Here is a 12,735-nt window from a genome sequence, read left to right on the forward strand (position 1 = left end):
ATGCCCAATGTATTTTCTTCTAGGCAGTTCTAACAAGCGTCATTATTGTGTCTGGTTTCTCAGAGTAGAAGCAAACAAAGCCTCAAGAAGTTGGCCCACTGACCCTAGCAAAAAAGCAGTATTTAACAGCCTGACAGGAGAAATGTCCGAAAGAGTATAAATGACAGCTGTATTCACTCAAAATCACAGTCAGGGGTCAAAAGCCTACACATTCCAGAAGGCCTCGGTGTTGGTAATGACTCAACACCACTAAGAATCAAGTTGCATTGTGATCTGTGCTCTCTATTTAATAGTGCAGAGACAGCTAGTAGAAGAGTTGACAGAAAAATGTCCAATAGCACTAGGGATTAAAACAGAAGGACATTAAAGAACAATAAAATCTATGATGTTTAAGTTAGTATGGATTTTCTGAACTGAAAACACTCGATGCTGGTAAGGGTAAGGTAAAACTTATTCCAGAAAACCAAGAACTATATAATGTCTCAAAATAAAGGAAAGATAAAGTGTATTCTAATCAAATAACATAACATTTAACATCCACAAAAAGTGGAAAATTTCCACAAAAAGTGGAAAACTATACAGGAACATGGGAAATTGTTTACGATGTCAATGAGACAAGACACTAAGTTGCATGTATAAACCACTTCCAAGATCTCACAGCCTTATTTCCCTAAGTAAATGAGAGTGCAAGGAATATCACTGTGCTTTTATTCTTTCCATCCTCTCTTTCCTTTGTATTTTACAGGCAGGGAAACTGAGGCCAAGTGGCTGGCTCTGCTGTGGAGAACCTGTCCCTACAGTTTCCACATAGCCTGAAGGAGTATCTGAAATGGCAGAGTAGAAAAGCTGATGACCATGCACTGGGAGGGCCATGTCACAGAAGCCATGAGGGGCTGGAGGTGGAAAGGGCTGGTTCAACCATGGCTTTGGCACATGCTTTCTAAACAACAAAGTCTGCTCAGTGACAGGCCCTGAGGAACAGAGGCAGGTCAGATGTGGTGTCTGCCCTCACAGAGCACAGCGGAGGGAGAGCTGGCCTCTGCCTGAAGCGATCAGGGAAAGCATCAAAGAGGAAGTGGTATTTGGACCTTGAAGCAGGACAGGGACATGCAGCTGGAGCCAGTGTGTGCTAGTTCGTAAAGGGATGACTGTTAAATTGCCAGGAATCTTGCATGTTGGTGCTTAGACACAGCCATTAATAAAAATAAATGCCATAAACTTATAATCTGATTAATATTTGAAGCAACGGTAATAGGCAAAATTCATCACATCCTAATTACTTGGCTTGATCTTACTATTACCTATGCCTTTGAGGCTGTTTACTGTACCTGTGTGGTGATAATACTACAGAATCATGTGCATCTCTTCTCAACTCCACATTCAATGGCACCATGTCAGCAGCTTGAAACTGGCGGTGATGGGAGTACTTGCATCACAGAAATGGGCAAATGCTACAAATCAGAACTTGGCTTAATGTTTTGTCAACGGTCAAGCATTTAGACCCTGGACTTCTGAAAAGTGGTGGAGAAAATATTAATAACGCAGACTAAACTTAGTCTGCCATGTTCACAGGTTTTCTTTATATTATGAATAGCATCGAAATATGAGGAAACTCTTCCAGTACTTGAAAACTATTACCTGCTTAGCAGACAAGGTATCTTTGTTACTGATGAATACGTGAAGTTCCATTGTATGTCTTCATTATTTCATTTTGTCTTACTTATAGCGTAAATGAAAATACCAGTCAACATTGATCAAGAGCTTCACTCCACACATGAGCGACCTCTCTGCTGCATCTTATAGTAACCAAACATTTGTTCCTAGTTTGGTTTTGCAATGCTATTGCTGGCAACAGAATTAGAAAAACTGACAGTGGAGTTTATAAGGAATAGCACTAACGGGAAAGGTGTGTGGAATTTAGAGTATTGCATATTATCCATAAGTCACATGCTACTATGGTTTCCTCACTACTTAACTTTCTAATATAGTTTTAAATTTCTGTGTCTATAGTCAGATTCCTCCTGCAACTCCTACCCTTATTTTTGTTCTTGATGTTGTTTGCATTTTTTAAAAGATTTTATTTATTGATTCATAAGAAACAGAAAGAGGCAGAGACACAGGCAGAGGGAGAAGCAGGCTCTCTGCAGGACTCCATCTCAGGGCCCCAGGATCACAACCTGAGCCGAAGGCAGATGCTCAACCATTGAGCCACCCAGGTGTCCTGATGTTGTTTGTATCTTATGATTTCCCTTAATTAGTCCAGAAGTTAGTTTATATTACCAGTTTTTCAAAGAATTGGCTTCTGTGTTGACCATCTGTACTCGTGTATTGTTTGCTTTGGTTGTTTCTTTTTCACTCATTTCTAATTTCATCCTTCTACTTCCTCTGGATTTATTTCATTCTTTTTATAGCTTCTTGGATCAAAAGTTCAGTGATCTCACTCCTTCTTTTAAAAATTTTTCTCTTTCAATAGCAAGGCTAGCTCAAGCTACAAACTTCCCTCCAAGCACTGCTTTGGCAATATTGAAGAGATCCGACATTTACCAGTGTGCTTTTGTTTCCAAGTGTATGGATTTACAGGGTGGAGGTGTCTTTCAGCAACTGGTAGCATTTTGGAGAATGCTGAGATTTCCACTACTTACTATTATTTTTCTTAACATTTTTTAAAAATTGAAATATGATACACAGTAAAGTGACTACAGATTATGTGTATAGCTTGATGAATTTTTACAAATACAAATATGGAGGGGCACCTGCGTGGCACAGTCAGTTAAGCATCCAATTTTTTATTTCAGCTCAGGTCCTGATCTCAGGGTCCTGATATTGAGCCCCAAGTAAGGCTCCCTGCTCAGCAGGGTGTCTGCTTCTTCCTCTCCCTCTGCTCCTCCCCACTCACCACATGCACATGCTCTCTCTCTCTCTGTCTCTGTCTCTCTAAAATAAAGAAATAAATCTTTAAAAGAAAAAAAAATACATATACCCATGTCTCTGCCTATGGATCAACATAGAGAACATTACCAGAGCACAGAAGATGTCCTGCCTCTCCCCATCAATACCCCTCAGAGGTATCATCCATGATTCATTTTCCATGCATAAGTTTTTGCAGTTCTTATAAATGAATCATACAATATGTATTCTTTTGTATCTAGCTTCCTTCTCTCTACACAGTTGTCCATGGTACAAAGACATTGCAATTTATTTATCCATCCTACTGTGCAAGACACTTAGGTTGTTACCTATGTATAATTATCTTAAACAATGTTGCTATGAACATTCTTATAAATATCTTTTAGTAGAAACACGCATTTCTTATACACATGAAAGTACTAATAAACTTCCAATTTTTAGATTCTGAGTATATTTTTCCCTATATTATTTAAAATCTTAGTTGGGTCAAGGTAGGATATAAAAATATTTTATCATGTGTGACTATGTCAAACGGATCAGGGGCTGTAACTCACAGTAGTATTCTCTATAAGCTCTCCTGGGCCCTAGTGTTCAAACTTAGAAAAATCCTAGAACCCAGATCTCTCAGGCAGTGGCTCCTGAACTTCTGTCCCAGAATCATCTGGAGCACTTGTTAAAAATGCACAACCCTGCCTCTGCCCCAAATCTATTGCCTTGATTTCTCCAACAGCAGGACCCAGGAATCTTCATTTTAACAAGTATCCCCATGATTCCACTGCTCATGAAGGTGTCACACATTCCTGGCTTCCATGTTTCCATGGGGACCAGTGAAGTGAATTATCACCAACCCAGGCAGCCTGTATCCCTCTGTGTCCCATTCTGAGAACCCCAGTTATAACTCGGTTCTCTCCCTGGCCACTTCCTCCTCGTCTTCACTGCTAAAAGCCCAAGTAATGAATGTAGAATGGCTTATCGGAATTACCAATAAATTTGGGTGGATCTGACCCCTTTCCTCACTGCACCCATGGGAAAACCGAGATCAGGGAGATGAAGAGGAGTCCATAAGGAGACAGGGTCCCACCCTCCCTTTGTCTACAATAAGGAAAAAGTCTTGCAGAGGGAAACCCCTTAGCCCCAAGTTTCCTGAGAGTATCAGTGTTCTAGAAGATGCCTGTGTTATCAGAGTGAGCGTGGCCTTGGGAACCAGATAGACCTGAGGTCAAATCCTAGCTCCTCACCTTGAATAAAATAAATGGAGGTTTCTGAACCTCAGGTCCCAATCTTGAAAATGGGTTTCAAGCTGATGTTAGGATGAGAGCTAACACTTATATGAAGTATTTGGCACGTGGAATGTGCTGAATAAATGGATATAATTATTATTAAGAGAATCTCAGTCACTCAGGAAGTCCTGTCACTTTGTCTGGAATAGTACACAGGCTGTGGCAGAAGCAATGGAGAAAGGAATCTTGACTTTCCCAATGCCTTACCTACTTTCTTTAGGTTCTTCCTCTGTGACCTGCATGCTGGAACTCCAAATTCACCTAAGAGCCCTTCCATTGGACACACGTTTCCTGAGCAGCAACTGGAGATGGGATCCTGAGGAGCCCTGGGGTTTCAGTTCCTGCCCCAAGGAATATCTGCCCTGACAGACAGGTAGGCGTGTATATGGACAGCCACGTACAGAGGGCAAAGTAAGAGTCTGGGTGAGGAAGTGGAGTTTGGGGGGCCCAGGGGCCAAGGCAGGCGCGGGCAGAAAAAAACACACCAGATGAATGCAAGCCTGGCCGTTTATAAATGGCTAAGTGGAGGGTCAGGGAGTTGGGCAAACACTCCCAGTGGCCCTAAAACCTGGCTCCTCTGACTCTCCATCTATGTTAGAATTTATCTTTTAGGAAAAGCTGGATTGATAATAGGGTCAACCAAGAGCCCAGCAAATATGTAAAAGCTTAGTAGGAACTTGCAGCCATAAAGCAAATCAAAGATGTTAAGCAAACTGAGATTCATAGTCTTTTGTTTGCCTGTCTGAGCTAACATCACACAAAGAAGGACACCCCCCCCCCCAGCAAAGTACAGGTGGGTTTGTGTTAGTAAGTGGTATTTACAAAGTATTTTGATCTCAAAATCACATCTCCATGGATGTTCAGATGTAGGAGCAAGAACTCACCTTGGACAGCACTTTTGCTCTTTTCATGGCCAAGCCTTGGGATTGGTGCATTGGTCCCGAGAGTCAGGAGGCCGTGTGACTTGCTTTGTGATCTGGGCGATTCCCTCTCCCTCTCTGGGGCCCAGTATCCCAGTCTGTGAAATGCAAGCATTAGGCTAATTGCCTTGCAGGGCTCCCTCAGACCTAGGGTTCTCAGATCCTGTCGTCTTATTTTGGATACCTGTAACAGCTCTGGGAGGTAGACATCATCATGCCATTTGACAGATGGAGGGTCAAAGCTTAGAGAAGGGAAGAGTCAGAGGACACCAAAGAGTCCAAGGCTGAGCCAGCCCAGAACCCAGAGCCCTGCAGCTTTCCCAAGTATACCTCCTAGAAAGCCATATGTGCACATCTGCATGTACATGCATGCATGTGGAGCAGGGTGCATGTTTTCACATGTGCCCCAGAGCCACCCTGCCGTGGTTCCTGGATGCTGCGTGTATAGACTCGTAGGCTGGGCCAGGCCTATTCCAGGCAGTTCCGCCCTGTGGGAGGCAGGAGAAGAGGGGAAAGGGGGGGAGGAGGGTGGGAGCTACACCTACATTTTTGTGCTGCCCTCTGATTTCAGCGGCTGCAACACAGGCTCCTGGCTGCTGTGTACTTAGCTAAGTCTGAGTGACTCCATACACGGGCAGTGGGCCGGAACCCTCCCCTCCAAGCATCGAAACTGACTAGCTCCTCTCGCGGCGGGGATCCAGGCCTGCAGGGGCACTCCCGGCCCTTCTTGCATATGCACCCCGAAACACACACACACACACACACACACACACACAGAGGCAAGCGTATGGGCACACACTCACAAACACATGTGCACCCGTACACACTTAGCAAGTGTTTCCCCCAGGTTCCTCATCAGTAAAATGGGAGACAAACTCTTTGCCTGACCAGAGGAGCCTTTGAGTTCACAGACATTGAAGCTGGTTGTACAAACTGTAAAGAACTAGAAAGACCCTGCTGGGATAATGCTCACCCAATCCGCGCGAATGGCAAAGAACAGGGTTTTTCTTCCCTTTTAAAAATTAATAAGCTGGGATCCCTGAGTGGCTCAGTGGTTTAGTGCCTGCCTTGCGCCCGAGGCATGATCCTGGAGTCCTGGGGTCGAGTCCCACGTCGAGTCCCACGTCGGGGTCCTTGCATGGGGCCTGCTTCTCCCTCTGCCTGTGTCTCTGGCTCTCTCACTCTCTCTCTGTGTCTCTCATGAATAAATAAATAAAATCTTTAAAAAATAAATAAATAAAAATAAAAATTAATAAGCCATGTGGGCTGCCTTTTAAATGCGATTAGATAAGTTTACTCTAGTTTTAGTTTAATACAAAATTAGTAATTTCAGCCTCGGAATCATGTTGTCTTGTGTGCTCTTCATCCTCTTCATTAAATCGGGAATGGATTGCAAAGAACACCCTGATGGATAATTCAAAAGAAAGATGATATTGATTTTGCACTTCTAACTTCCAGGACTCTGCAATAATAATTTTGTTGTTTTAGCCAAAAAAAGTGGGGAGGAGGAGATGCTATAGTGAGGTAGTTAATAGAATGGACTCTGGAACCAGACTGCCGGGGCTCAAATCCCAGTTCTGCTGCTTGCTGGTGTGTCATGCCTTGGTCGTGTGATTTCACAGCTTTATGCCTCAGGCTCCCCATCTGCCAGGTGAGGTGACTATAGGACCTACTCCATTGGGTGATTATGAGTGTCTGCACGTACAGAACTGCTCAATTAAGAGGGGTTGTTATTATTTTTTTCTTAGAAGCGGAGTAGGTGGTGATGATCATATTCAAGGTTGCCTGGTGATTCACTGACAGTGCCAAGGTCAGCCCTGAGCTCTCCCATGCCCCCACCAGTCTACACTGGCTTTGGGGGAACCCTCTGTCATTGCAGGGTAGGGCAATTACTCTACCCCACCTCCCTGCCCACAGCCTTATCTCCAGATCCCTTGGAATGTTTTAATGAGGGAAACTCAAGATCTGGCTGGGTAAAAGCAGAAAGGTAAGGTTCTCTGCACCACTCTCTACCAGTGCTAGCTCCAATATCAGTGTCATCTGTGACTGGATACAGGGGTCTGGTGACAGAGGGCTTGAAACCCTGAGAGCTATAGGGACCCAGAAATCTGTCAGAAAGGGAATAAGTTAAACCAAGAATTGGGCTCCAAATTCTGCTCTGCCTGAAAAGCTGGGTGACCTAGGGAAATCATTTCACCTCTCAGAGCTTTTGGAGATAACACTGGTTGAAGTTTTTAAGGCTAGGATTTGACAAGACCAGAAATATCTCACATTCCAAAGGATGTAAAAAATTTTTTTTTCTCAGTCAGTGAAGGTATGAGAAGAGGTCAAATGTAGAGACTGACTCTAACCTGCTAAGCAGCTAAGAGCCATCATAAGCCCACATGGTTGAAAAATTCCTATGGGGCAACTTTTATTGCAATACAAATGCAACCCAGAAGCCAAGACACAAAAGGCCAAGTCATGGAAGTTGTGTCTGTCTTGAAGGCAGTCACCCAGAGGGTGGGAATCAGAGGGGTTTCAGGGGACACACTGTGAATAAGCACTCTGGCCAAAGAAGCAAGCACATGGCTTCCCGTGTTAGCCAGCACTGGTTTCAAATCCTTACTTGGCCACTTGTTGACAGCTGAGTGATCTTAGGTAAGTCCCTCAACCTCCTGCCTCACAGCTTCCTCAGCTATAAAATGGTCATAATAATCATGGCCCATGTGGCCATCCATGTACAGGATTATGTTGGGTGATGCAGTGAAATGTTCCTAGCGCACAGTAAGCTCAATGAATGGAAGGTATTGTTCTCATTTGGGTTCTGTTTTGGGGTGATAGAAATAAAACTCAAGTAAAGAAGTTTTATTTCTTAATAAAGCTTAAGAAGGCGTTTTATTGGTTTAAGTAACCAAGAAGGGCAGGGGTGGAGCTGGCCTTAGGGAGGGAGGTCTGGGACCAGGAGCTTAAACCCAAAGACACTCTCTTCTCAGCTTTTCATCTCTAACTGTTGGCTTCATTCCTTCCTTCCACAGGCAGGCTTCCCTGTGGATGAGGACATGGCTCCCAACAACTCCAGGCTCACATCTCCATCACCCATCGGGAAAGGATTCATTCTCATCAGCTAAAAAAAAAAATCCCAAGAAAGGACCCTAAATTGCCTGGCTTGGGTCACATGATCACCTCAATCACAGTAGCCAGGAGGATGGAGTCCTCTGATTGGCTTATCAGTCATGTATCTAGGGCGCCAGGAAAGTGCTCTTAGAAGAAAGAGGATGGGGATGCTCTGCCAGTTTCTTTCCAGGGAGTCTTGTGGGTGTAGAAGGGGAACAGTTCTCTGTGCTAGATTCTGGGAATGGCATGAAGCCACTTCTTACAGGTGTTACATCCTCTTAGTGTGCCTTTGGTGCCAGGTTTATCCTAAAACATACTCTTTGTAGAAACAGCTCGACTTAATACAGCTTAATGCTGCCCAAATCCACCATCTTCAGCTGCTGTTTGCAGAGCTTACGCAGCGCTCATAGCAAGCAAAGCCCCGGCTCGGTGACAGTCTCACTGGAGGGCTCATCGTGGATCTTTTCCTGCCCCTGCCTACTGTCTCCAGGCACAACTGAACCCTGGCCTCCTACATGCCTCCTGGATACAAGGCTGCAGATCTCATGGAGATTGGGGGTGCTGTGGTTAAAGCAAAATATAACAGGATTGGAAGGGACCTCAGGGTCCACCTGGCCCATTTCATAGGTGAGGAGACAAGCCAATGGAAGGCAAGGGGCCTACCTACCCAAGGACACAGAGTTCCTTTGGGAACAGTGTCTTCTTTACCAACTACCATCAACCTGTGGGTGTGGTAGGTCCTCAATAAATATTAAGTGAATAAATGAATGAACTGAGATTTTCACCCAGACCTCTTGTTTCCCAGGCCCATATAACTCTGCTCCCTCTTGAACCTGAATATCGTAATTTCAGAATCTAAAGTCCTTTCCTATCCTAATGGGGATAGGTGTTGATGGCCAGGATGGGCAGGAGGGCTGTACAGGTGCCGAGAGGACCAAAATGCTGACAATCCTAGCTGAAGTGAATGAGAAGTGGTATGTGGTATTGGGGCACGCAGGCAGGGAGAATGGATTGGAGATGGATGAGTATATACTCATCATCTTTTTGTAATTTAGGATTTGGTCCTGTGTGTGATAGGCAAGGCAGGGATTCCATTCCCATCTGCCGAATGAGAAACCTGAAGCTCCGAGAGGGCAATGACTTACCCGGCCTTCCTACCCCACCACAGCCCCCTGCAGTTTGCAGAGGTGCTTCGACCCCTCCTCAAGTGTAGGCGTCTCAGCTTCTGGCTCACAACCCTCTGTGGCAGACACTTGGGGCCCTCAGCACCTGCCACTCTGCCTGGAGCTCTCCCTGTTGGTCCTTCCCAGGGCAGGTGAGACATGCTGGGAATTGACAGCCCCTTCCCTGGAAACAATCCTTAACCAGTGACTGATACTCTGACATCCAAGTTGGAGATATATACTCCAGCTGCCTTGCCTTGGTGTTAAGGTGGCTTAACACCGAGGCTGAAAACATGTACCACACTGGTTCCCCAGCATGGTCCAGATCCAGTTGCCCAACAGGGGTCACTTGCATGATAACATGCCATTCATTGTGTTCTCTCCTTGCCCTGCTTTACTTCCATGCTCTCTGGCAGCATTTCCTGGGATCCTCTCCCAAATAAACTACTTCTACTTGAATCTTTGCCTTAGAATTTGCCAAACTAAGCCAATCACCTTCTTTTAAAAAGAAAGTGGACCGGGCAGCCCGGGTGGCTCAGCAGTTTAGCGCTGCCTTCGGCCCAGGGTGTGACCCTGGAGACCCTGGATCGAGTCCCTGCATGGAGCCTGCTTCTCCCTCTGCCTGTATCTCTGTCTATCTGTCTCTCTCTCTCATGAATAAATAAATAAAATCTTAAAAAAAAAAAGAGCGAGAGAGAGGACCTTCTGGCTAAATAATGACAAATGCAGCCCATAAAAAGTAAATCCAAGTCAGTTCTAGAATTGCCACATTGCCTCCTTCCTACCCGCCTGCCCCTCTCCTGGCTCCCACCCTCACCAGTCCTACAAGTTTCTCCACCACCCACTAAGGAGGTCATTGCCTGTGAGGGTGTCACAAGTCATGCTACTGAGAACCAGCACCATGCAAGGCTGACTCCATCCCTGAGCTCTGGGTGACAGTTTCCCATGGCCCTGATAAGAGGCCAGGAGGGAGTTGGCACTTGCCCTGCTTTCTCATGCAGGCACTGGTCTGTCCCTGTGCCACCGATGAGCCCAGCCTCGTGTCACTTTGTTCCCGGACTGACCCCACAGGATGATCTGTGTCTGGGTCTGAGGGCCAGAATCATGGGATTACAGAATGCTGAGCAGGAGAGACCCAGAGGGACCAAGTGCCTTGTCCAATCCTCCCATTGTAAGGAGGAGGAGATGAGACCTGGGGAGAAGACGAGGTCTTGTCCAAGGTCACAGTGCATCAAGAATTGGGGTCTTGTTGGTCTTGTCTAGGGTGGCACAATGAGGAACAAAACCAGGCTTTTTTTCTTTTATTCCTAGGGATGTTTTTTGCTTATTATAAAAAATTATGAAAACGGGAGAGGGGAATATTGGCCGAAGATCAAATGCACAGATTTTCAAGATCAGTGCAGATGGGAATGGAATCCCTGCCCTGCCTATCACACAGGACCACACAGGACCACACAGACCTTGACCTGAAATCCTATTTTGCTGTCAGCTGAGTGACTTTAAGCAACTTACTCAGTACCACGTGCCTCCGTTTCCATGATTGCAAAGTTGAGGTTCTATGAGCCATCCAACAGGGCTGACAGAGATCAGCGAGGAGGAAGGCACCTGGTAATAAGAAACTCGATAAACATCGGTTGCCTCTGAATCTAAAATGAGATGCTGCCCATTAGGCCTCCATGTGGGATAAACTCCAGGGAGGTTAAACAGAAATATCCTCACCATGTTCATAATCACTTCTGAAGAGTTGACAGCAGGGACTAGTGCAGGATTTGTAGGCTGGTTGCTGCAGAGTACTATTCTATGTGAGAAAAGATGCCTTGTGAACAAAGAACTGCACCGCCAAGTAAGTTTAGAAAGAGTTCCAAGCTTACATACTGCAGGACTTCTCAGAGACTCTGCTTCTTGACATGCTTTCGCATGTACAGCATTTCCTGGTATATCTGACCATGCAATTCTCCTCGTCAGGAGCACTAAATACCGCCCCGCCCCCCGCCCCCAGAAGTTGGGGGTGCTCCAGGACAGTTTGGAAAACATTACTAGACTACCGGAAAGGTCATTTGACTGAAATCAGGAGCCTTTGGTTCTTATTTTACATCTGCCATTTACTCATTATGTGACTTCAGACATACCCCTTATCCATATGGGCCTCATTTACCCTATCTGTAAAATGGGGAGGGGGAATGGAATTCTTAGGGGTGCTTCAGTTCTGATGTGCTGGGATCTCAAAGCTCTTCCCCTCAACCATTAGCTCCCTGCTTTTAACCCTAGTATACCCAATTCTGGCCAAGGACAGTGCTGGGAGAAAGGCAGAGGGTCCCAAGAGGGTGCCAGCAAGCAGGATCATTGCTGGTCCCCTGTCTTGCCCCAGAAAGGTAGGCAAAATTCTTGGGGCAGGGCCCTGCCAGTCTCCTGCCTGGAGACGTGAGAGCTGCTACCCTCCACTCCCTCCTCCCCTGCCCCCCTGCCGGGACAGTCAGCCGCTGGGGGATTAAGAGTAGGCCCAGCGCCCATTCAAGCCATTCAGCAAGACAGGAAGCCAAGCGGGCTCCTGCCCGCCCGCCTCTGCTGGGCAGGTCTGCAGGATTATGCACATTGTGTTGCGGACGTGCACAAAGGGAGGCCCAGCCCACAGGGAAAGGCTGTGTCCAGGCCGGAATCCACCACCCGGTAGCTAAGGCAGGCTGCTGGGCTGCAGAGCTCATCTGCCCGTCTGCCAAGCCAGAGGCTGCACCTGTGGTGCCTGGAATTGCCCTTTACCTGCACAGTGGGTAGCTTGGGGCTTCCAGGGGCATGATGGGTGCCATCCCTTACAGTGTCCGCCAAGACAAGGTCCTCGCATCCACACACAGGGCTTTAGCCTGAGTGCAGGAGTCTTTTCTTGGGACAAAGCAAACATCTGTACAAAAGGCAGGTAGGTTGCCGACGGCAGGCAGGCGGGTGAGGACAAGTTCATCTCCCTGAGCCAGAGGCTCCTGAAGGCCTCTGAGGAACTGGCGTGTTCGTTTTCTCTATTTTCTTACGGCCACCATCTAATTGTTTGTTTGTTTTTAAGATTTTACTTATTTATTCATGAGAGACACAGGATAGGCAGAGACACAGGCAGAGAGAGAAGCAGGCTCCATGCAGGGAACCCGTCATGGGACTTGATCCTGGGTCTCCAGGATCACACCCTGGGCTGAAGGTGGCGCTAAACTGCTGAGCCACCCTGGGCTGCCCCACCATCTAATTGTTAACCTGAACAGGCTACATTCAGCTTTGAAGGCAATTGAAGATAGAGATGTTCAGCTCCCAAGGGCTGAAGCCAGATCAGACCGGTCTGTCCCACCTGGCCACTTGAAGAGATAGGCACTCTCTGGGATCCTGTGGAAA

General features: G+C 46.4%; 2 long non-coding RNA genes across 3 annotated transcripts in view; one reads left to right on the forward strand and one right to left on the reverse strand.

The window, feature by feature from the left end:
• LOC111098101 overlaps positions 1-12,735 on the reverse strand; it is a 31,405-nt gene that overhangs the window by 8,614 nt on the left and 10,056 nt on the right. The window contains exons 1-3 of one of the 2 annotated variants that reach the window (XR_005367033.1): positions 6,081-6,218; positions 5,072-5,205; positions 1,329-1,511 (exon numbers count right to left, since the gene is read on the reverse strand). This is a non-coding gene — a long non-coding RNA (uncharacterized LOC111098101). Of the gene's footprint in view, positions 1-1,328; positions 1,512-5,071; positions 5,206-6,080; positions 6,219-12,735 lie in introns of those variants that run through there. The other variant, XR_005367032.1, reaches the window with a different exon arrangement.
• LOC111098103 lies at positions 3,729-8,940 on the forward strand. The gene is made up of 3 exons (XR_005367034.1): positions 3,729-3,857; positions 4,408-4,560; positions 8,125-8,940. It is a non-coding gene; the product is annotated as an uncharacterized LOC111098103 (long non-coding RNA).

Source organism: Canis lupus, chromosome 11 (assembly GCF_011100685.1).
Source record: "Canis lupus familiaris isolate Mischka breed German Shepherd chromosome 11, alternate assembly UU_Cfam_GSD_1.0, whole genome shotgun sequence".
In the NCBI taxonomy this organism is placed as follows: domain Eukaryota; kingdom Metazoa; phylum Chordata; class Mammalia; order Carnivora; family Canidae; genus Canis; species Canis lupus.